At 35.2% G+C, this 27212-nt stretch overlaps 1 long non-coding RNA gene across 1 annotated transcript; it reads left to right on the top strand.

Moving 5' to 3' along the window:
• The first annotated feature begins 7632 nt into the window (after positions 1-7632).
• On the top strand, positions 7633-26083 carry LOC115414575 (uncharacterized). Its single transcript, XR_003934675.1, has 3 exons — positions 7633-7643; positions 16713-16718; positions 25899-26083. It is a non-coding gene; the product is annotated as an uncharacterized LOC115414575 (long non-coding RNA).
• Positions 26084-27212: the final 1129 nt, after the last annotated feature.

Raw genomic sequence — 27212 nt, 5'->3', positions numbered from 1 at the left:
CTGTTCAGGCAGAGGGTCTGGTTTATGGAGTATGTCATGGTATGAGATGAGGTGAAAATAGGATCATTACCTCCGCCAAGGAGGTTATGTTTTTGCCAGGGTTTGTTTGTTTGCTTGTTTGTTTGTCTGTTTGTCTGTCCGTTAGTGTGCAACATAACTCAAAAAGTTATGGACAGATTTTGATGAAATTTTCAGGGTGTGTTGGAAATGGGATAAGGAAGAAATGATTCAATTTTGGTGGTGATCGGGGGTGGGGTGGGGTGGGGGGCGCAGACCAGAAAATTTAATCAAAATCTGTCCATAACTTTTTGAGTTATGTTGCACACTAACGGACAGACAAACAAACAAACAGACAGACAAACAAACCCTGGCAAAAACATAACCTCCTTGGTGTAGGGGGGCCCACGGGGGAGGGGGGGGGCACTGATCAGCCTTGGCGGAGGTCTGTGCTCTCCGAGTGCTTCTAGTTACATTTTTGCCTGAAGCTTACGTTTATGAACATAAAAGTGAGTAAAAACATTTTCAACAAAGTTCTGGAGGGAAAAAAAAATCTGGTATAAGTTGATTTCTCCGCACAAGTACATTCTCTAAAACAAAAAGATACAAGATAAAGAATAAAAACTAAAAATAAATTCAACATTGCCGCCAACTATTTTGGTGCAAAGCTACTGAGCCTTACATCATCCATGTTAATATTTTCTTATACTCCTTATCTCCCTAAATAGACCTTTTTTGTCCACTCTGCCTCTGTTGTCACTTTTATGTTTTTTCTACAGCTACATCTGTCATCCGTGATATGCTCTGCTTTATACACCAACAGATAATCTGTCATATAACTAGAAGCACTCGGAGAGCGCAGACCTCCGCCAAGGCTGATCAGTGGCGCCCCCCGTGGGCCCCCCCACCCCCGATCACCACCAAAATTTAATCATTTCTTCCTTATCCCATTTCCAACAAACCCTGAAAATTTCATCCAAATCTGTCCATAACTTTTTGAGTTATGTTGCACACTAACGGACAGACAGACAGACAGACAAACAAACAAACAAACAAACAAACAAACAAACAAACAAACAAACAAACAAACAAACCCTGGCAAAAACATAACCTCCTTGGCGGAGGTAATTAGCCTCATAGCATAATTGTCTAAGTCATAAACTATATGGACAAAAGTCTGTGGACACATTGAATTCAGGTGTTTCTTTTCTAACAGGGGTCTGGGATACAAAACAATAATGACAAATATCCTACTGATTATTAATATTGATATTTCTATGTCCGATCCTCATGAACAGGACATCTTACAGCTGTAGACATGATGTGTCCCAAAATTTATGTCCCTATAGTTTAGAAACGCCAATATTTCCTTAAAGTTTAATGTTAGATTTTCCTTCCTCAGTGAGATGTGATGAAAGTAGATGGAAATTATTATTTACAGTCAGAGCATGAAAAATATTATAGATATTTAGAGGAAGAACATTTAAAATCAGAGTCATGGATAAAAAAAAATTAAAAAAAACTGTTGAGAGAAATGAATTAAAAACCTTGGAACCTTTGGAAGCAAAGATAACAATTTATACCAAACTATCCAATGCAATGATATTTATCCCATAATATAAAACCATATTCTGACATTACTCGTTGTTTTGTATCCCAGACCCCTGTTAGAAAAGAAACACCTGGATTCAGTGTGTCCACATACTTTTGTCCATATGGTGAATGAGTTCGGCAATTATGCTATGAGGATAATGATATCTACAATTATCACATATTTTAATATTTGGAAGAAATAGCCATGATTTTCAATAACAAATAATCGATAATCCCCCTTGAATGCATTGAAAACAAAATCTTCTGAAAATGGAAGGAGAAAGAAAGAAAGAAAGAAAGAAAGAAAGAAAGAAAGAAAGAAAGAAAGAAAGAATTTTATAAAGTGTTCAGACTAATAGTATTTGTACTTTCTATTTTAGGTTTTGCATTAATTTTGTCCTCATCTGTCAATCTGTCCACAGTTTATCATTATCAGTCATAGTCTCATAGGACTAGTATTATTACCTGTGGACCTGTTTTATAATCTGTGAATCTGACATGTCCATAATTTATCAAATAAAATGACCCTATTCCAGCTAAAACAGATCCTGTGATAATATTAATGCAATTCATCATCTCTTCTTTGTTTCCCCTGTGCAATTATTCTGCCAATTTCCCAGTTGAGGAGCATGGAGGATGTTCTGGTGATAATAAATCTGAGTTTTAAAACCGTTTTGGGTCCGACTGCGTACACCCATGTGGTGATGCAGGTGGGTGAAGTTCAGAAATTGATTCCTAGATCCATCAAGATTTAAATGCACGTGAAAAGCAGCAATAGATTGTAATGCAGACACTAAATGCAGCTGGATGGGAGAGTGGAGGGTTGTCTGACAGTCAAAGGAGACAAACCAACCTAAACAGCAGTAATCTGATTATAATAAATCAGATTAACACACCTGGGTTTCTCCCCAGTACTCTGATGTCTTCTTGCATGTACAGGGTGGGGAAGCAAAATTTACAATATTTTGAGGCAGGGATTGAAAGACAGTGTATGACCAATTAGTTTATTGAAAGTCATGAGAATTTATTTGCCACAAGAAAATTGACATAATAGAAAATGTTTTTATTCTATGTGTCCTCCTTCTTTCTCAATAACTGCCTTCACACGCTTCCTGAAACTTGTGCAAGTGTTCCTCAAATATTCGGGTGAAAACTTCTCCCATTCTTCTTTAATAGTATCTTCCAGACTTTCTCGTAATAGTTTTGCTCATAGTCATTCTCTTCTTTCCATTATAAACAGTCTTTATGGACACTCCAACTATTTTTGAAATCTCCTTTGGTGTGACGAGTGCATTCAGCAAATCACACACTCTTTGACGTTTGCTTTCCTGATTACTCATATGGGCAAAAGTTTCTGAAAAGGTATGGATAATAGTGTTAGGTATGATTATGACATCAGTATATGTTTGGTTTCAAAACAACTGAGAAAAAACTGCTGAGAAAAAACAACTAAATGTTCATTGTAAATTTTGCTTCCCCACCCTGTATACAGGATAATCTGATTTATTTAGTTCTTTTACATCTGTGCTTGTTTAAACACAATTAAAATCATAGAGAATGGAAGTTAAGTAGTCAAACGTGAATTGAAGACGATAACAGGAAGTGTGATTCTACCATCAGTACATATGTACGAACTCCGAAAGAAATTTGATAATACAACATGATATCATGACTCACGCAAATATACAAGCCACTGTTATTTAGCGTTAATTGGTGTGTTATCACATTATACTACATTATAAGTGTTGTGCGTGCACGATCACGCTGCGTCGCACTGATGTTAGGCTTAAGGTAGGGGTGTGCGATATGACGATAGTAGATCAGTATTGCGAAGGATTAGAACATATCGACGATCTGACAAAGCAGAGAGATGCTCACCCTCACCTGTTAGGATGGACCCCCTCATGTGCCCCCACCCTACTGCATCTTCACAGACTGGAACTACATCTATGAATGGATGTCCATCAGTCCTGGTTCATCTACAGTCTGTCCGTCCATGGGAGCGGATCTGTTCTTCACTGTGGTTCTTCCTCACGTTTCTCTTTTCCCACTGGGTTTTTGGAGTTTTTCTTTGCAGAGAAGGAGGGTCTAAAGACGGGGGATGACCAGGACATTAATTCATTTCCTTCATCTACTGTTTATTTGACTGTTGTTTATTTTCATATTCAACTAATTCTGTAAAACCCAATGAGGCAACCTTGTTGGCATATAGGGCTGTATAAATACAACTGAACTGAATGGTGGAATCGTCTATAATCTGATGTAGTCGGAGCCATAGAGGATTCTAATAGTGAACAGTGGACACTAATAGTTCATACAGTTTGAATTTGAACCCTCCAGCTGCTGCAAAACTATCTTTATACTCATTTGGGCCAAAATCTAGTGGATTTCTACAACTTGTTTAAGTTCCCTCATAATTAGTTACGTCTATAACTAGTTCCATCTCCACATTTGCTCATATAAGGTCCAGACTTCAGACGAACATTTCTCCAGTATTTCTTCAGAATTGTTTGTCAGCAGCAGCGGTTGTAGTCTAGACTGAAAATATGTCCAAACTTGAAGCCTGTTACCTAAAATGTTCAGTTGTTGGTTGAACAGGACAGAGCAGCACAGCCGACAACCTGGAGGGGGCGGGGCCTGAGGTGGCTCATGTGCATTTAAAGGGCCAGCGCTTCAAACCACCTTTCTGGTGTCATTACTCAGAAATAGGGTTGAAGATGGACCTGTGGAGTTGAATGAATGAAGAATTCAGACCCAAGCAGAGCATTTACAGTTTATGAAGACCACAAGGAAATGTGGGAAAAGGAAGAATAACATTGAAAAAAGACAAATATCACTCTTCATTAATAAAATTTAACTGGGATTCATTGCATTGAATCATTGTACTTGGTCAAAGGTAATTGCTGATGTACATGAATAGGAATAAAAAGTGTCTAAAAACAAAATTATTATAACTTTATGGGCAACAATGTGCAGTGCTTTACATGATGCTTTGGTTTTGTGAATCTCTATGAAGTTAAAATAAGGCAAAATGCCAAAACAGGCACTTTTATGGGGAATAAACTTGCATGATTCTGATCATCATCATCATCATCATCATCACCATCATCATCATCATAGCCTCTTTGTGCACTTCAGGTTTTCACTCCTGCATAATTCTATCATGTTTCATTCAAACTCTGACACGTTATTGCACCACAAATAATTAGCACCAAATGTTGTTGTGTTGTTCGCTGAATCAAGTGTGTTTTTTGAAGCGCCAGTCGAGTTTTCATCTCTTTATTTGTCGTCATCTATTGTTATGCATTTGGAGAGTATTAAATGAGTCAAATCAAGTGTTCTTTTGCCAGATGTTTGCAGCTGTTAGACTCTGCTGCTGACGTTCTCTTGAGCCAGACCTCATCCCTCTGTGTGGAGCATTTCACATGTAAACAGGCTGCATTTGAGGTCAGTGAGAACTCTGTTTACAATTAGCATCAAGCCACACACACACACACACACACACACACACACACACACACACACACACACACACACACACACACATACACGCACACACATGCACACAGAGGTTTCTTTCCTTGGAAAACCGCTGATTCAAAGAACACACTGCCAGTAAGAGGCTTGATGGCATCTGCGATACTACGCACACACATGCATGTATCTACTTGTAAATGTACAAAATGACTCAACTTCATGTTCACACCAACAAAAAAAAACTGACTACCTCTAGGAAAACACACACAGTCCAATTCTCATGAATCCATTTTGGTACATGTCTGCGTGAGTGTCGGTAAAAGGAAGAGTACGAATTCCAATTAAATTGCTTTACTCGACCAACCTGTTTTCACACGTCACAACGGCAATAGAGAAAAAAGAACCTGCGCCATTATTCATTGATATGAATGAAATGACACTGATCATCTGCATTTAAACCATAAAGACCCTGAGTGACTTTTGTGGCAGTTCCCAAATGAATTTTTCTCTCTATTTAACCTTTTTTTTTTTGTTTATTATTGATTTGTTTTGAATAAGGAAATGATACAAGCTTCCTGATTGCTACTAACTGACTTCTTCACACACCATAATATAGAAATTAAATTTCAAGGAGGCAAAAAATAATACACACAAAAAAAGACAAAGAAAAAAGGAGTCATATTCGAAAAGGAGTGAGAAGAAACATAGCTTATTAGCTCTCATCCATTTGTCTAAACCAGCAATATGCACACACACACACACACACACACACACACACACACACACACACACACACACACACACACACATACACTTACATATACATACATACACATATACATACCCATGCGCATACACTTACATTTACATCAAATACATATATAACCTTTAAGTGATTTATCCCCATTTATTATATTATCCTTTATATTTTGCATTTTTCACTCAAAATCATGTATTTTCCTATATTTAATTTAGATGGTCATGAAAACTCACAGTAAATTCAAAGGTTATATAAAAACAGAGAAAACTGAAGAAAAAGTGACTTTTTCCCATAAATCTATCATTAACTGAACACTTTTCAGGCATGTAAATGAAACTATTGTGCTCTGGAGACTGGAGCCTATTTCAGCTAATGTAAAAAAAAAAAAAAAATAATAATTTACGTACTCGCCCTTTATTAAAATACACTGTTAACTCTGCAAACATGCATGTGAAGATCACACCTGACTCATCCATGCTGGTTAACGTGTTCTTTCTGTTCCTGTGGGAACCCACACATGAATGCCAGGTTTAATGTCATTCAAAATCCACCTCCATTTACAGTAATAAATGACACCTGTCCTGCAGCAGCTCACACCTGGAGGCCACAGAGTCATCATCAGAATAAAAGTAGGTGCAACCGGACGATGCTTCACTTCCTTCTGTTACATCACAACTATGTTCAGGGTGAGGCCCAAGAGGAACAAAACTGGATCCACAATTAGTAATATTACTCAGAAAAATGAATGTCCGCTGTCAGCACATAGAACTAAATGTTTCTTAAATACTACTTATTATGTTTTATGTATAGTGGTTTAGCTTTACTGTGTGTTTTAAGGTCAAAACAGAGTGGAATAACAGCAAGAAAATGAACAAAAACAGTCAAAGTGATCAACAAAATGAACAAAAATGAATAATAAACCAATAAAATAAGAAGTAACATGAACAAAATAAGCCCCAAACTGAACAAAATTGATGAAAACATACAAAAATAAAAGACAAAATGTACAAAAATAAGCAGCTAAATGGACTAAAACAAATAAAGTATTTACGAAATAATAACATGAAAAAATATGCAAAAAAAGGACTAAAATGAAGCACAAAAAAACCAAAAACAAAATAAGCAACAAAATGAGCAAAAACTGCCAAAGTGATCAATTAAATGAACAAAAATGAATAATAAACCAACAAAATAATAAGTAAAATGAACCAAATTAGACATAAACTGAACCAAATTGATGAAAAAATACAAACATAAAAGACAAAATGTCAGAAAATAAACAAAATAAGCAACAAAATGAACAAAAATTAATAAAGTATTTACAAAATAATAAACAACATGAAAAAATTTGCAAAAAAAGACTAAAATGAAATTTTAAAAAAAGGAAAAAATAAAAGACTAAAATAAGCAACAAGGATTTGAAAATTTTATAAATCAGTCCATCTGCTTTTTGACATTTGGTTGGACTCCATAAAGCAGTTTCATGGGCAAAACTCAGTAAAAAGCCAGTAAAAAAAAAAAAAAGAAAAGAAAAGAAAATCACTACAACATTGGAAACAACAGGAAAAATCAAAAAGCACAAGGAAAACTGTAAAAAAAAAAAAAAAAAAAAAAAAAAAAAAAAAATATATATATATATATATATATATATATATATATATATATATATATATATATATATATACACATATATAGCCCAAACTGTCTTTTTTTTTAATAGTATGGAACTTCATGTTCCCTAACCCTTGCTTAAATGTTTTATTAATTGTTATTTAATTTACTTTAACATCATGTCAATCTTCAATTGTACTGACATGTTTGCACGTATGTAAGATTAAAATTCAGTTAAATCACATCCGGTACAATGGGTTCGACGACTTAATGCTAAAAGAAACAAAACGCCTTCACACACAGAATGAATGACCTTTGTGTTTTTATGTCACAAATCAAATGAAGCGAATGACACGAGGTATCAAACAGCCAAGTGATGAAAGACTGATCTAAGAGAGACAGATAAACTCAGAACACGTGGCTAAAAAACAAACAGGACCTGAAACTCCATCTACTGTGTGTGTGTGTGTGTGTGTGTGTGTTTGTGTGTGTGTGTGTGTGTGTGTCTGCAAAACCAGACACAGTTACAGCTCACATCCATGTCCTGAGTCATCCAATACAGGCAGTAGCAGCTGGCATGGAGCTAAGAAAAGGTGCTAAGGGTCTTTAAAGGTGAAATTAACTCCATAAAGCAGTTGCACGGTCAAAAAAAAAAAGAAAAAATAAGCAACAAAATTAATAAAAATAGCCAAAGTGATCAATAAAATTAACAAAAATTAATAATAAACCAACAAAATAATGAGTGACATGAACAAAACAAGCCACACACTGAACAAAATCGAAGAAAAAAATAAAAAATAAAATAAAAAAAAAAGTCAGAAAATGAACAAAATAAGCAACTAAATAAACAAAAAGAAATACAATATTTACAAAATAATAAATAACATGAAAAAATGCTCAAAAAAGTTCAATTAACCAACAAATAATAAGTAGCATGAACAAAATAAGCCACAATCTCAACAAAATTGAAGAAAAAAAACTTTAAATAAAAAACAAAACATGGAAAATTAAACAAAGTAACAAGAATTTGAATTTGATCCCATTAGTTTTAGTTTTGTCCCTTTTTTTCTAAATCAGTCCAGCTGTTGTTTGACACCTGTTGAACTCCATAAAGCAGTTACATGGTCAAAAAAAAAAAAAAGAAAAAATAAGCAACAACATAAACACAAAAAGCCAAACTGATCAATAAAATGAACAAAAATGAATAATAAACCAACAAAATAATAAGTAACATGAACAAAATAAGCCACAAACTGAACAAAATTGAATAAAAAATAAAATAAGTTAAAAACAAATGCCCAAAAATGAACAAAATAAGCAACTAAATAAACAAAAAGAAATAAAATATTTACAAAATAATAAATAACATGAACAATATGCAAAAAAAAAAAAAAAAAAAAAAAAGAGGCTAAAATGAAGAATAGAAATGTTTTTAAAAGGAATAAAATAAGCCACTAGCATCTGAATTTGGTCCCATTAGTTTTAGTTTTGTCCCTTTTTTTTTTTTTTTTTTTTTTTTACAAATCAGTCCAGCTGCTTTGTGACACCTGTTTAACTCCCTAAAGCAGTTACATGGTCAAAAAAACAAACAAACAAAAGCAACAAAATGAACAAAAACAGCCAAAGTGATCAATAAAATGAACAAAAATGAATAATAAACCAACAAAATAACAAGTAACATGAACAAAATAAGCCACAAACTGAACAAAATTGAATAAAAATAAAATAAGTTAAAAACAAATGTCCGAAAATGAACAAAATTAGCAACTAAATAAACAAAAAGAAATAAAATATTTACAAAATAATAAATAACGTGAAAAATATGCAAAAAAAAAAAAAAAAAGGCTAAAATGAAGAATAAAAATGTTTTTAAAAGGAATAAAATAAGCCACTAACATCTGAATTTGGTCCCATTAGTTTTAGTTTTTTCCCTTTTTTTTATTTTTACAAATCAGTCCAGCTGCTTTGTGACACCTGTTTAACTCCATAAAGCAGTTACATGGTCAAAAACAAACAAACAAAAGCAACAACATGAACAAAAACAGCCAAAGCGATCAATAAAATGAACAAAAATGAAGAAAAATAAACTAAATGTAGAAAAATAAACAGAATAAGTAACTAATAAACAAAAACAAATACAAAGCACTTCCAGTCCAAAATGGCAGAAAAGTATCCCTGTTGCTACATGATGATGCTGGTATGAACTTTAATTTGACAAATGCCATTAATTTATAAGACAGATGTTCATATTTTGTCTTTTTCCATCCTGTACCTGAAGAGGTCCAGGTTTCAATCACCACAAAAAGTTTATAAAAATACTGTCAACTACAGAAAAGGACATTGAAACTCTGAACTAGTACAGTATAATTTGGCTTCTTTTTCTTGCTCCTAAATCAAGTTTCAGGGTGACTTTCTACGTTCCTCTGACACATTCCTGTGCACTTTATCCATTTCTCTCTAATACAAGGAAACATTCATCTCACAGCAGCTTTAAATCACTTTCTGATCCAAGAATCTGGCGGACTTCATGAGAACTTATTAGGCTGTATGAGGAAGAGCCGTATTTCAACCGTCTAACAGCAGAAATGTAATAAAAGGCTGAGCATGTGGCAGCAGAACATGAGGCCACTGATGTGATGATGTTGGCTGAATGGAGAGATGAAGAGATAAAGGAGATAAAAGAGAGAAAATCTGCTCGGCTGCTCAGGTGAAGATGTAAGAAGAAGCTGAAGAAGAGGACGAATGGACCCTTTAACCCCTGACGGGTCTGTGCTGAGCGTTCTGAATGTAGGATTTATTTAAATATTCATAAAAATTCAACAATTCACTCAATAAAAAAATTTTCCAGCCGTGCTGATAGAATAGACCTTGTTCTTTCCATAGACATCTGAGCATGCTCAGTTCAACCCCCACCGCCTGTGGAATGGGGGGTAGAACACAGAGCAGTGAGTGAGACTGACTCACTATAAAAATAGACACTTTGGACTTTTTCTTTTTTTTTTTTTTTTTTTACACTGTTTTCCTTGTGTTTGTTTGTTTGTTTTTCCTGTTGTTTCCAGTGTTGTCGTGATTTTCCTTTATTTATTTTTTTACTGTTTTTACTGAGTTTTGACCGTGGAACTGAAGTATGGAGTTAAACAGGTGTCAAAAAGCACTTGGACTGATTTTGAAAAACTAAAACTACTGGAACCAAATTCAAATACATATTACTTATTGTATTCTTTTTTTTCTTAAACTTCATTTTAGTCCTTTTATTCATATTTTTCCATGTTATTTAATATTTTGCAAATATTTTTGTTCGTTTTTTTTATTTAGTTACTTATTCTGTTTATTTTCCTACTTTTTGTTTTTATTTTTTCTTCAGTTTTGTTCAGTTTGTGTCTTATTTTGTTCTTGTTACTGATTATTTTGTTGGTTTATTATTCATTTTTGTTCATTTTATTGATCCCTTTGGCTGTTTTTGTTCATTTTCTTGCTTATTTTATTCTTTTTTTTTTGTCCGTGGAACTGCTTTATGGAGTTAAACAGGTGTCAAAAAGCAGCTGGACTGATTTATTTTTAAAAAAGAGCCCAAAACTAAAACTACTGGGACCAAATTCAAATCCTTGTTGTTGTTCAGTGTGTTCCAGTTCACAGTTGATGTTCAACATCCTAAGTCTCTAATTGATGTTCATTCTAGTGCCTTATTCAGTCCAAACCTGTCAAACTTCAGTTCCTCTCTTTGTCTTTTTCTGTTCTTCCACCTGTTTTGACCCTAAAACACACAGTAAAACTAAATCACTGAAGAAAAGGAACACAAGCACAAACTCACAGCAGCTTTAATGAACCTGAAACAGACGTAGAGTCACAGCAGAACCTTTACCTGGAATCAGGGCTCAGGGGTTAAAGGGTTAACATCCACGTGGGCCAGTCACAATCAGTACAAATTGATGAGGCTATCTACTGTATGAAAAACTGAATGCATGCTGGTTTCCTTGGTACCGACCTTTAGCAGCGGTATTAGTCTGAGGTCGAGGCAGACGGATGCCAGTGCTGATGAACAAAGGCCTTTGTGTGTTTGAGTCTAATCACAGCTTCTATAGATCGAACACCACAATGAGCTTAATAAGGCTAAAGCAGACCAGTGGTTCCAGCCCACTGTTTATGTATGTGCACTTTAATAAGCAGATGGAAGCGGACCAAAGAGCGATCAGCAGCATGTGACACACACACACACACACGCACACACGCACACACACACACACACACACACACACACACACACACACACACACACACAGTTTTGTGTTTCAGTAGAACTATTTATTGCTTTTATATCAGGGTTCCCGTCAGGTCTTAAAAAGTTTTAAAAATCTTGAATTTACAAATCTGCATTTAAAAAAGTCTTTAAAAGGTAATGAATTTGATATGTCTTAAGATATGTTGTCATAAACGTTTTTTTATTTTTTACTGTGTTGTATTTAAATGTCCAAGCTGCAGAGACAGTACCGTTAGTCGACTCAGTTCCACTCACAGACCCTCAGGCCTCCTGTGTCCAGCACTGTCAGACCAGATAGTTGAGTTTACGTAAAAAATCTGAGGTAACTCATTGCCTTAAAAAATTTAGGTAATGAGTAATGAAAACTTGAGTGTATTAAACTTAAATGCCTGATTTGAATAGAACTGCTATTTTAAGTACAACACACTAAATGCCAAGTTAATTTAACTTCAAATTTGTTGCAACGTCAATTGCTTTATATAATCTTTAGACTTAATACCATCAGTTCTTTGTACTCAATTCCAAGTAGATTTTAATTAAACATATTGCAATATAAATTGCTTTGTAAAATTATTCAACTTAATATATTGTTGCGCAGCTGGAAGTTAAGATAAAGTTAACTCAGCGTAATCAACCAACGCAGACAATGTTTTCACTTTGGTAAGGGTTATAGTTTCACATTGTACTAAAACAACAGTAGATGAACAGTAAATCCATTGTTCAGCCTATGGCTCTCACTCACAGTGCAACTCTACAAAAATACAAAAACAAACACAAAAATAGGACCAATGGCCCTGTAGCTTACCGGCCAAATTAAAAGCTTTGGGAAATGCATCCAGATGCCATTTATTATCACCCAGTTCTGTGTATTTATTATATTACAGAAATAGCCCATGTTTTGGTCATATTCCAATCAGATCTGTAAAAAATTCAAATTCCAACTTGATATCATTGATACTGATTTATTGGATCAATCCACTTCCTATCTCTTATAATGGGAACATTTTTCAAGGTCAAACCAAATCCAGAATCAGATCTGGATCGAAATAATTTCAATACCTTGTGTTGACATCATCATAAAGAAGCTGTATACCAAGTTTGAAGTCACTCAGAACTGTAGTTTAGGAGAAAAAGACGATTGTAATGTTTTCCCCATAACAGCCCATGTTAAATTTTCCATAAGTTCCTGGATCCAGGAGAAGATCCTGATCAGCATGTGGACATTATATTTTGGTCATCTTCCCATCAGGGCTGGACTGTAGAAATTTACACTGGATATTATTTATATTTACTGAGTTATTGCATCGATCCACTTCCTTTCTCTTATAATGGGGACATTTTTCAAAGTGGCACCAAATCCAGAATCAGATCCGGATCCAAATAATTTCACTAACTTTAATTGCCATCATCATAAAGAAGCTGTATACCAAGTTTGAAGTCAATCGGAATTGTAGTTTCGGAGAAGAAGACGATTGAAAATTTTGTAACGGATGACAGACGCCGCCGACGGACGCCGCATGATGACAATAGTTTACGGCCTGTCAGCCGGTAAGCTAATAAAAAGGCCAGTAAACTTTGCCCTACACACATTAAGTCCAAATTAACACTAACACCACAACCCCGCTGAACCCCTGCACAGGAAAATAACACATTTTCAACTACAAAAGCACTCGGAGAGCGCAGACCTCCGCCAAGCGCAAAAATTCCCCACATAATCGGTGATACAAATCCTACATTTATTTTTTAAAATAACATCCGCCTTCTGGATCAGATCCGGATCAGCCTTTGAAATGTGATAGAGGACCGCATTGTCAATTCCTGAGTTAAATTTCATGAGTTTTGGTCAATAATTAAGCGAGATATTGGGAAACGAAAATTTTGGCCCCATTTACCACAGTGTTAACGAAAATTTCAAAGTGATCCAGAATCCAGGATTTCTTCCGGATCACCCCCAAAAGTTAATCATTTCTTCCTTATCCCATTTCCAACAAACCCTGAAAATTTCATCAAAATCTGTCCATAACTTTTTGAGTTATGTTGCACACTAACGGACAGACAAACAAACAGACAGACAAACAAACCCTGGCAAAAACATAACCTCCTTGGCGGAGGTAACAACATGCCCAATACCCACAATGCAATGCGGAGATAAAAAGGTGTGGTCATGACTAAAACTTAGTGATTCTAATCCATTCAACTTAAACTTTATCATACTTTCGACTGTGTCTACAAATTAGTAGACTATACTGAACATTTTATAGTAATGTAATAAACCTTAAATCATTTAAGTACATTGTAATTAAAGCACTTCAGTAAATACCAAGTCCAGGCTTACAGTGCAGCATCCTGTAGCTCCTCCTCTAAGACCCTCAGACCCTCAGAGGCATCAAGACCAGGTGGGAGATGTAATCCCCCCCAGCAAGTCCTGGACAACCTGAGGCCCCTGCCCAGGGGTCTGGGCCTGGTAGACCTCCAAAGGGAGGTGCCTGGGGGTAATCCTTATCAGGTCCCTGAACCACCTCAGCTGGCCCCTGAATCCTCCAGGATTTCCTGTACTTCACTTTTTTTTCTCTCTCTTCTTGACTTTCACAAATGCAAATGCCAACATTCTTCACACACAAACACAACATCATACACATTCAAATCTTGAATTTTGGATATTTGATTCATTTGAGCTCAAATATTTCACTGAAACTCTAGTATTTTACAGAAGGACAACAGGAAACATGCAGCAAAGAAATGTATTATTCTTCAACTGGAAAATGAAGGGAAAAAAAAGAAATACAGCTTAAAAAACTGTGCATTTTTTTTGGAGCTACATATTGTTATCATCATAGCATAATTACCCAAGTCATCCACTATATGGACAAAAGTATGTGGACATGTTGAATTCAGGTGTTTCTTTTCTAACGGGGGTCTGGATACAAAACAATAATGACAATATTTTACAATTATCACATATTTTAATATTTGGAAGAAACAGCCAGGATTTTAAATAACAAATATCCAATAATCTTCTTCAAATATTTTTATTAGAGCACACCGTCACACAGTTACATGTTTACTGCAAACACATTGCGTGCAGGATTTTTACTTCCATATAGATAAGTGTGCAGTTTGGTCAAAATGTACTCTTATTGTTTTCTCTGAACATATAACAATAAAGAACAGATACAAACATGAGATACGAAATACAAATGAGGAAAAAAAAAAAACAAACAAAAAAAACAAGGATGAATAAAAATCTCTCTCCTAGGGTACATCTTTCTTTTTCCTGTGCATAAGAAGTAATTTCTTTGCAACAATAAGACTATAAGAAAAGAAACATTGCTGGAAATTGTTTAGTTTTTTTAATATTCCCAAATGAAATTCCCAAAATAATCATGAGAATATCTAATAATCCCCCTTGAATGCATTGAAAACAGTTATGCAGCAGTTATGATATGAGGATAACGATATTTACAATGATCACATATTTTAATATTTGGAAGAAACAGCCATGATTTTAAATAACTAATAACTGATAATCCCCTTGAATGCACTGAAAACAGTTATACAGCAGTTCTGATATGAGGATAACGATATGTGTTTGCCTGTGAGGGACTAAAATACTCAGACCAACCAAGAGAAAAGCACCGACAGCATGAACGCCGCGGTCCTCACCCAGGTAATAACTAGGGGTGTGTATTGGCAAGAATCTGGTGATATGATACAAATCACAATACTGGGATCACAATACAATATATCACGATATATCATGATACTGTTAAAAAGGAAAATTTTTTTGTTTGTTTCTTTTTTTTTTTTTTTTTAATTATTATTTCCTGGAAGAATTGAATTACACCAGAAATATGTACAAATACTAAACACATTTTTATTTGATCACAACAGGATCTAATGCTATATCACAAAAAGTTCCTGTGTTTAACTTCAATTCTGTTTTACAGACATTACAGTTTAAGATCCTGTTCAAATGTGCATATTCTATTAGTTCAGAACTAACATCAGAACAATATTTTTGTGCAGTGGAAGGAAGGAAGGAACTAGTATTATTTAATAAAACAGTGTTAAATAATAATAAATAAGATATAAAAAAAATAAAGAAAAATAAAAAACATAACCATATCTACATTTGAATAAATCAGGGCTCTCAAACTCATTTTCTTTCAGGTTCCACATTCAGCCTGATTTGGTCTCCAGTGGGCCGGAACAGTGAAATAATAACATTATAACCTATAAATAATGACAACTCCAAATTTTTGTCTTTGTTTTAGTGCAAAAACACACACCATTAAATTATGAAAATACTTACTTTTATAAACTATGTGAATAACCTGAAAAAACTGAAATTTCTTAAGAAAAATAAGTGCAATTTTAACAGTATTCTGCCTCAACTTATCATTTCTACATGTGCATTATGGATCAGATCTACAAAGACACTAAACACTGAGGAACAGGCAGAAAAGTGTTGAAATTGTGCTGAAGTTTCTTTAAACATTTCAGGTTGTTCAATTTTGTTCAGGTTGTTCACATTTAATTGTTACAGGATAGTTTGTAAAATAATTAAATAATGTAAATATTTTCATAATTTAATGTTATTTTTTGCACTAAAACAAAGAAAAAAAAATTGAAGTTCTTAATCCAAGATTTTTTGCTTAATTGAAGATTTTTTTGCTAAATAGGAGATTTTTTCGGCTTAATTCAAGATTTTTTTTACTTAATGGAATTTTTTTTTTTGCTTAATTCAAAATTTTTTCCTTAATTCAAGCTAAATTGTTTTTTGCTTAATTCAATTTTTGCACTTGGCAAAAACATCCCACAGGCCGGATTGGAACCTTTAGCGGGCCGCATTTGGCACGTTTGAGACCGCTGGAATAAATACCTAAAAAATTGATACAGTACTTTTTAATATCGATAGAGTATTGTGAAATGAAATATCACGATATATCGCAGAACCGATATTTTCTAACACCCCTAGTAATAACCACCACCACTTCATGTTACATCAGTTCTCAGGAGTTTGTTTTTTTCTGTCTGCGTACTCAACCCTGCTGGACTCTAACGTTAGGGTTTGTTCTCCGTGGTTTGTAAATTTTTTTGATTTTTTTTTTCGCTCAGGCCCTGAGGTCAAGCTGGCAGGATGGATGAATTTCAGATGAAGAACATTTCCCCTGAAGAACAAGGAGAGCATCTGTGAATGATTCAATCAGTACGGTATTATGATCTGAAGAACGCTCCCAGCACAAAATGAGTTACCGCCCGGATCACCCACGGATCACTGGGACATCAGCAGTTACTCTGAGTGGCTGGCAGCCAAGTTTAGGATGAGATAACCTGATAACCTGCAGGTCTGAACACAGGTCAGAACTGTCAATAATACAAAAGTGCTGACATGAAAAAGAAACAAGTGAACGCTGCATGAGAAACTTTTCACAGCTGAGGTGCCTGATGATACCTGATGAAGAGTGTTTTTTACCTGTTTGGGGTGAATTTAACACAGTTTTACTCACATTCTGACGCACAGTTTATCATTATACAGGGTGCGGAAGCAAAATTTACAATATTTTCAGGCAGGGATTGAAAGACAGTGTATGACCAATTAGTTTAACTCTATGGAAATGACAGCAAAAGATTTATATTTTGTAATTAGATTTAAAAAAAAAAAAAGTTCTGTTGGTGCCGTTAATTGAACTTAAATGAGACCAGAGATGTACAGGGTGGGGAAGCAAAATTTACAATATTTTGAGGCAGGGATTGAAAGACAGTGTATGACCAACTAGTTTATTGAAAGTCATGAGAATTTATTTGCCACAAGAAAATTTACATACTAAAAAATGTTTTTATTCTATGTGTCCTCCTTCTTTCTCAATAACTGCCTTCACACGCTTCCTGAAACTTGCGCAAGTGTTCCTCAAATATTCGGGTGACAACTTCTCCCATTCTTCTTTAATAGTATCTTCCAGACTTTCTGGTAATAGTTTTGCTCATAGTCATTCTCTTCTTTCCATTATAAACAGTCTTTATGGACACTCCAACTATTTTTGAAATCTCCTTTGGTGTGACGAGTGCATTCAGCAAATCACACACTCTTTGACGTTTGCTTTCCTGATTACTCATATGGGCAAAATTTTCTGACAAGGTATGGATAATAGTGTTAGGTATGACTATGACATCAATATATGTTTGATTTCAAAACAATTGACGTAGTGCCTGCTGAGAAAAAACAACTAAATGTTCATTGTAAATTTTGCTTCCCCACCCTGTACACATCATGAAGCCCAGTGTAACTCGGGTCTTAATACCATGAATAAAATAATAAAATGAATATGATGCAAATATGTCAATCATGAAAGAAATAAGTAAAAAAAAAAAAAAAAGAGATGTCCAAGATGTAATGAATCTAATAAAGCCAAAGTGCACTCAAAAAAAGGAACACGGGTGTCTGTTTTAACAACAGAAGTATAGGTAGGTTCTATTACATTAATTCATGTTTAGCGGTTAAACATTTTTAAATCATGTAGTTTTAACATGACATGCAAAATCCTTAAAACTACAAAATTCCTTTTACAAATGTAAACAACTTTTACATGTGAAGTTAGACCCATACATTGCAAATAAGTACTAGTAACACCAATACTTTATGTTCACTCAACATACTTACGCTCAGTTGGTTCAACAAAATTGTGACTCATTAAATAAAACCTTTTCAATTAGGTGGAAATCCTTTCCATAATCTCATTACGTTCATCCAACAAATTGTTTTTTCTGAGTGTGTAACCAAATGAGCTGAATATATTTCCAGGCCATAAATGCATTTGGTGTCCTACAAGTTTTGTTTATGTTTGATAAATATGAGTCATGTTATGATTATTCATTCATTCATTCATTTTCTGAACCTGCTTTATCCTCACTAGGGTCACGGGGGTCGCTTGGAGCCTATCCCAGCTACATAGGGGCGAAGGCGGGGTACACCCTGGACAAGTCGCCAGTTCATCACAGGGCTGAACATACAGAGACAAACAATCACTCTCACATTCACACCTATGGGCAATTTAGATTAACCAATTAACCTATCAGTGCATAATGATTAGTAATGGCAAAATTTTAAAAAATGAACACAAATACAATGCATGTGTCTTTTAATAATAAATGTGTGGGGTTAATATTTCATCTAGATCGTCTCCTTCTCCTTCCCTCGTAAGTTAATTCCAAACCAAAGGAAGTTTGACCATTGACGTCAGTAGGTGTTCTCACTCTTTTTTCTTTTTGGTGTCTTAGCGTTAGCGTTAATCAACAACAAGTTTTAACTGAAACCTTCATCCAGACCCACGGCTTTGTTTTATTTTCAGATGAGATGATTCTTCTGTGTTTTTCTGACTGACCGACCTGTAAAAAGGAATCTAAGTACGAAGAAGAAAAAGAAGAAGAAGAAGAAATGGAAAACTGTCTGACCTTTAAAACGGGATATCAATAGACACACACACACACACACACACGCACACACACACACACACACACACACACACACACACACACACCAGCCTCATGACTGAGTAATGGGGTCAGTGTGACAGGAAGTAACAGAGAAAACTGACCACAGATCTGCAGACTGGTGCAGCAGCTGATCACAGGTTTGAGTGTAAAGTCAATAACAATGAGATCTACAAACAGAACCCAAAAAAAGACGACTGTTATGGAGATACTGTGTTTCATATGTAGAATCTGCAGTTTTCAATGAATGGAAAAGGGATGAAAAACTGTAAATCTGAAAATAAACTTAAGGGTGAAGTCAAGGGAAGGTTAAAAAAAATGAAATTACAGTAATCTACACCACACTTATATTTTTGGGTAGGTAATAACGTATATGTTCAGGAAAATGTATTTTGAAATGAGAAAAAAATTTGAGGAGGTTTATGAGTGTGAATGTGTGTAAAGTGACACAGTTTAGTGCCGTCATTCTGGGTTCATTTTATAAACTCATAAATAAACTACATTTATTCCAAATGCATTGATATTTGACTGTTATATTATTTATGTCATATTCTAAACACACAGTGTTTACAATCAGTAAATGCATATATTTATGCAAAATACATTTAATATAATGTTAATATTATTTGTATGTTGTAAATATTGAAAAAATAAATAAATAAAAATTATATGATATTTATAATTGAAATTAAAAAAATGTTTAATTTGTTATTTAATTTTGTTGTCCATCTGTGATGCTGACATTTGTCTAAACTCTTTCTATTTAGGTTTGATCACATTTTTTTTTCCTCTAACCAGTTATTCGGTTGTAAAATAGAGGGTTTAAGGTTTACACTGAAAACATTTGAGGATGAAAATGTCAGAGAAACTTCACTTTGGAGAACTTTGGAATTCTAAAAAAAGACTTTAATTTTTTGTCCATCTGTGACGCAGTAGATTTTTATATTTTTTATTAAAAAATATTTGGAACTAAATTTTGCCCTTTGAGTCTGTTTAAGATGGCATTTAGACCTTTACAATAATGTGGAATATTTCTCTGAAACTTGTCTGGTTCAAAAGTTACAAAAAAAAAAAAAAAAGTAGTGGGCGGTCCATCGTGACGCTCTTGACCCCGCCCTAAAGCTGTTGAGTGGAGTGAAAACATGTAGAAGCATGAAGACTAGGGCTGTAAGAAAATGTCGGTTCTGGAATGTATCGCGATATTTCATTTCACGATACTGTATTGATATTAAAAAGTACTGTATCGATGTTTTTAGGTATTTATCCAAATGCAGATATGGTGAAGATTCATTTTTGTTTTTTCATTGTATTTTTTGCTTAGATTTTATTTATTTATTTATTTATTTATTTATTTATTTATTTATTATTATTATTATTATTATTATTATTATTATTATTATTAATAATAATAATAATAATAATAATAATAATAATAATAATAAATTAATTAATGGTTATTTGAAGCATCCTAACAGCACTTTTTACTGTCTGAGAGGCAGATGTTAGTTCCTTTGTTGGGACTGAACAAAAATAATGTTAAGATGTTAGTTATGAATATGAATATGAATATGAATATGAATATGAATATGAACATCTGCGCAGGATCTTAAACTGTAAAACTTAATTTAAATTTCAAGTTTTTACAGAGGAAAATTTTGTGATATAGCATTAGATCCTATTCTGATCAAATAAAAATGTGTTTAGTATTTGTGCATATTTCTGGTGTAATTCAATTCTTCCAGGGATTAAAAAAAATATAATAATTGCCTTATTAACAGTATCATGATATTCTATTGTGATATATTGTGATTTGTATCGTATCCCCAGATTTTTGCCGATACACACCCCTAATGAAGATGTGCCTCTATTCCACCATTACTGCAAGTTCATCACATGCAGAAATGTCAAGTAAAGGTATGAATGTTTTATAATGGCCCCCAATTATTAATATTATGTATCTCATAATTGCATCTGACGTGTTTTCATGTTGTATTTGATGAACGATCGTGTCACACTGACATAAAAACAAAGCCAGAGTTTCATTAAAGCCTCCATGTGTAAATCCAATCTGTGTCAAACTCTTTCTTTGTGGGTTTCATTAAATGTTTCATAAATGTGTCACTGCGAAGCCCTCAGAGACAGATAAACATGAACGATGAGTTAAAACTGAAAACAATGCGGCGTAGACGTCAGGACGGGCGAAGAACAAAGACAGCAGAAACAAAGAGATGACCGAAGACAAACAGCAGCAGCAGCGGTTCGACGGAATGAAAAGCAGCTTCGTCCTCTCCGCCGTTTTATTAATTCTCATCATTTCTCATCACGGCCTTCTCCTCCACAAACCACAAATACGGCTGCCACGAACGGACGACTCTGCCTCTCAGCCCAGCCTCCCTCCTGACGCTGAATGGAAACCAGTGGGGATCGGTCCTGTTGAGGTTCGACTGGTTCTCTGTTGTGGCGGTGGGTGCAGGAGGGAGGTCACATGGGTGGAAATGAAAGCCAGACTCATCTGACTAATGATCTGTGGGAATGCAGCGTGTCCTCTGATGGCCAAAACCCACCAGTTTGATAGTGAGAGTTACTTTTCCCATCAGGCTCTTCTGCAGCTGACTAACTCCAGGACACTTTGATAAATGAGGAGTCACCCGGACCTTTGACCCAGTGTTACTTTTATGACACTTCTCTGTATTGAACCATTCTTAAGTGTTTTTATCAGCATTTATTGCAATATTATCCTCTGTATTTTGCATTTTCCAGTGTAAATAATGTATTTTCCAATATTTAATTCACAGGTCATGTAGATGTTTATTAAAGCTTAGAGTACATTTAAAGGATATTATATCAGAAACAGAGAAAACGGAAGAAATAGTGACTTTTTTCTAGTGAAATATATCATTAACAACACAAAACAAGTGTCTCCATCCACTGTCATTGCTCAAACTCCATGGGTTTTACTGGTGAATCAATGTTGTAGAACAGGGGGGTCAAACTCATTTTAGTTCAGGGGCCACATTCAGCCCAATTTGATCTCCAGTGGGCTGGACCAGTAAGATGATAACAGTGAAAAAAGTAAAATTATAATATGATCAGGTTTACATCTACAAAGTTTTCTTAAAAATCTGAATAACATGAACAACTTGAATTGTCTTAAGAAAAACAAGTGTAATTTTAACAATATTCTGCCTTGGTTTATCAGTTTATTTTTTACACATGTGCATTAGAATCACACAAAACGGTTAGTAACAGGCAGAATATTGGTCAAATTGCATTTACTTTTCTTAACCCCTTTAGCCCTATCAGCCCGCCCGCTGGCCTAAAAATTATATTAATATTCATCTACTATAAAAATATAATAAATATAATAAATCAGGACAATGGATGTTTTTTTCAACTTTTGCTCAAAGTTTAGACCCTAATGTTAATAAAAGTACATCAAAAGTATATTTTAGTGCAAACTTTAATGTTCAAACATGATTTTTAATCTTTGTGGGGTGAAATATACGCTATTAAAAATCTCCGACACGAACAATTAATTTATGCATATCATCGTCAATGCAGCCGAAAAAAACAACAAGCGAGGATAAAAAATTCTAATTTCTCTTTTAGTTTGTTACAGTTTACTCAGGCATTGTAATAGATACAATATTTTAGACAATGGGAATAGATTGTCAGGTCTCTAAATGTTCATAGACACCAAGAACATCCATATGAACCTTATTATTATGAGTATTATAAGTAATTCTTCATTTACTTTGGGTATGTCTTTTTAGGCGTTTTCCCCCTGAAAATATGGTCAGGGTTAAACAGGTTAAGACATTTCCATTTGTTCATATTTGTTCAGGTTATTCACATTTTATAAATATTTTCATGTAATTTTACTTTTTTTACACCAAAAAAAACACAAAGAGAATTTGGGGTTGTCATTATTTATAGGTTATTATGATAATATTTAACTGGTTCTGACCCACTTGAAATCTAAATGGACTGTATGTGTCTGTATGTGGAACCTGAATTAAAATGATTTTGACACCACTGACTGTTAATATCTTCAGTGTAATTTTTGCATTTCACAAATTCATCCCGCGGGCCGGATTGAACCCTTTGGCGGGCCGGATATGTTTGATACCTGTGTTGTAGAAGATGACAGCGTTTCCATGGTAACTGCAAATCCTCTGAACTTCAAAGGGGTCATATCTGATGACCATGAAAAACTGCATTTTACATCAATTATTTACATGGACTGATATAATTAGTGTTTCAGAAGTTATTAAACGTTTTAGATCAGTAGATGGTTTGGATGCCAGTGGCTGTTTGGGTCTTTATGGGCTAATACAGATAAGGTCTTAGCTGTGATGAATGCTGAGTCTGTGCAAACACAGGCTCTTCTGCCGCTGCTTAACTCCAGATCACTTTGATAATGGAGGAGTCACCTGGACCTTTGACCCATAAAGACCCAGTGTTACTTTTATGGCACTTCTCTATATTGACCCATTCTTAAGTGTTTTTATCAGCATTTATTGTGATATTATGCTCTGTATTTTGCATTTTTCAGTGTAAATCATGTATTTTCCTATATTTAATTCACTGGTCATGTAGATGTTCATTAAAGCTTTGAGTAAATTCAAAGGATATTATATCAGAAACAGAGAAAACAGAAGAAATAGTGACTTTTCTAGTAAAATATATCATTAACAACACAAAACAAGTGTGTCCACCCACTGTCATTGAGCCAACTCCATGTTTTTGTTTTTTTTTCTTCCATTTCATCCATTTTGTGGGTTATTTTGTTCATATTACTAATTGTTTTGTCAATTTTTTTCTTCATTTTGTTGCTTATTTTATTATTTTTTCTTCCTTCTAGTTACTTTTTTCGTTATTTTTTCCTTTTTATTTATTATTTTATATATGTTTCTATTCATTTTTGTACATTTTATTTATTATTGAATATAAACCCAGTATGTCCATTCACTGTCATTGATCCAACTCCATGGGTTTTACTGGTGAATCAATGTTGTAGAAGATGACAGTGTTTCCATGGTAACTACAGAGCCTCTGATCGTCCAAATAGGTCATATGTGATGAACATGAAAAGATGAAGAACTGTATTCTACATCAATTATTTCAAAGTGTTGATAGGTTTAGTAGTTCAGAAGTTATTAAAGATTTTAGATCAAATTTTTTAGTGATGACTGCTCTGGGGGGGGGGGGGGGGGGGGGTTCCCAAAGGTTTGAGTCTGACGACAAAAACCCCTAAAATGACATGAAAACGTTTACATTTACAAACAAGAAAAGCACTCGAAGAGCGCAGACCTCTACCAAGACAGACCACCCCCATCACCACCAAAATTTAATCATTTCTTCCTTGTGCCAGTATCAACATTTCCTGAAAATTTCATGAAAATTCATCCATAACTTTTTGAGTTATCTTGCTAACAAACAAACAAAAAAACACACACGCACGCAAACACACAAAGCAAAGTGATCACAATACCTCCTTTCAGAAAAAATGTGAATAACCTGAACAAATATGAACAACATGAAATGTCTTAAAAGAAGTCAGTGTAATTGGACCAATATTCTGTCTGTTATTAAATGTTTTGTGTATTTGTAGATCCACTGTGATCTGTAACTTATAATGAACATGTGTAAATGATCAACTGAGGCAGAATATTGTTAAAGCTGCACTTACTTTTCTTAATAAATTTTAGTTTGTTCATGGTTGTTCACGTTACTCATATTTTTCAAAGGATAGTTTGTAGATGTAAACATTTTAATATTATTATTACTTTGCTGAAAAAGGCACTTTTTCTCCAGTTTTCTCTGTTTCTGATTCAATAAACCTCAACTTCCATCTTTCATTAAAATCTACATGACCAGTAAATTAAATACAGGAAAACACCTGATTTTCACTGAAAACATGCAAAATACAGAGGATAACATTATAATAAAATGGTAATAAATCACTGAAGAAAGGTTATATGGGGAGAAAAAATCACTTGGCAACAGTCACAACAGTAGCACTGGGTCTTTAGGGGTTAAAAGGAACTCACAAGATTAAAACAAAACAAAACAAAACAAAAAAGAACTGGCACCCTTCATGTCTGTCCTCCCTCCTCTTCTCCTCCTATGCATAGGCAGTATAGACACAAGGACAATGAATGCATGTTCACGGTTAGAAGAACTGCCATGGTTGTGTTTCTGGAGCCACAGTAGAGGAACAGCTCACAGAGTCTTGGCAGTGATTGGTCGTTACAGCTGTCAGTCACTCTTTTCATTCTGTTTCTGAACAGACCTGTGGTTGGCCAAGGTCTAGGTTTTCTAAAGCCTGAAAATAGTGCCAAGAGTCCTGCTTCCTCCTTGGTCATTTCACTTACAATATGCTGAGAGGTTATTATATGCAGTAAAAACTGCTCTCCTCCCAAGGCTTTCCAGATAAAGCTGTTTTTTAACCACACATTCACGCAGACAGCTAGAATGTAACTGTTCATATACTTATGTACGATGTCCCACAGCTGAGTTTAGACCAGGCCAGTTCTCCAGAAAGGCAGTGGTCTGCTGGGAGCGACGCTTTGGGCCAACGTTCTGCTCAAGCCTTATGGAGGAGGGGGCATCTTCTCCTTCAAAATGTTACAGTACATGATGGAATGCATAAATCTGACTCCATTATATAAATTCTTCAGTACCAGAAGAATAATGTGGTTGTTAAAGCAACACTATGGAGTTTTTCAGCCTTCAAACTATATTTTCCAGGTCATATTTTGGTGGAACAACAACTCAAAATAGATTCAGTTCCACTTTGGTCATCACTCCAGAGCGTCTGTATCACCTGTAGGGGTTGTAACTCCTACAGAAAAAGAACTACAGAACTGGACTGCTTTACGGCATACGTCACGTCCCCCCTCCACCTTCACAAGACGAGGCGGGTAAATGGAGTTACAAGTGAAGGAAAGCTACAAACAGGCTAACGGTCATGGCTGAAGCTGTCATGTCTGCTCCCAGACTGTGTCTGTCTTTTCTGTTTTCTGTCATTTCCTGTTTTATTTTGTTAAGTTTCCCTCTTGTGTCATGTCTGGTGTCTTTACTTCCCCTCCTTGATTGTTTCACCTGCTCCTGATTACCTGACTCCTCCCTGATTATCTCCACCTGTGTCCAATTGTCTTCCCTCCCTCTTGTGTATTTAAACCCTGTGTTTTCCCCTGTTTCTTTGCCAGTTTGTGTTCTACCTTTGTGTGCTCACTTACCAGCGGTTTTGGCTACCTGTCAGTCTGTCTGCCCGTTTTGACCCGTTTTGCCTTCCGACCACCGATTCTGCCTGTTCCTTGTCTGCCTGCTCGTCTGGTTCTGACCTGGTTCGTACTTCGACTTCTGATTCTGCCTATTCCCTGACTACCTCAGCCTCCAACGTGTTACCTTGTGTTTTGACCCTCGCCTGGACCTTGACCGTGAGTAGCCTTTCCCTCATGTCCCGTTGCCTCCTGAATTACCCTCTGTGTATGACCTGGCTTGTTTTTTGACTATCCTCTGTTTTGCCCTAGTCGGGGTGTTGATGGGAATCCTCCGGCTTGGCCGTGCTGACCATCCATATTCCCCGCTCACAGCCCGGACGAAGAGTCCAGTATCACATGCCTTCATAGACGTGTTAACTATTTTGTGCTGTGTTTTTACTACCGTGATTGTGTTTAATAGACACTCTCAATTGGTCATCTGTGTTCTGGTCTTGCATTTGGGTTCAGCCTTTGTACTAGTCCCATTACAGTACAAACTGGCCAATAAGATGAACCCAGCAGACCTAGACCAGGTCCGGGAGGCAGTTCGGTCCCAGGGGCAACGCTTAGGGGGACATGAACAGATTTTGCACTCCCTAATGGATAAGATGAATCAGCTGTCCGTTCAGTTTTCCCAGTATTCTGGTAACCAGGCTTCTGCTCCGGTCCCGCCAGTCGAGAATATTAACTCTGTCTCACCCGTTAAAGCCTTGGAGGAACCCAACATCCCACCTCCATCTAAGTACACAGGTAACCC

This window comes from Sphaeramia orbicularis, chromosome 3 (assembly GCF_902148855.1).
Source record: "Sphaeramia orbicularis chromosome 3, fSphaOr1.1, whole genome shotgun sequence".
NCBI classification, from domain to species: Eukaryota; Metazoa; Chordata; class Actinopteri; order Kurtiformes; family Apogonidae; genus Sphaeramia; species Sphaeramia orbicularis.
The sequence above is the reverse complement of the archived record's forward strand: the minus strand, read 5'-3'. Positions and strand labels throughout refer to the sequence as shown.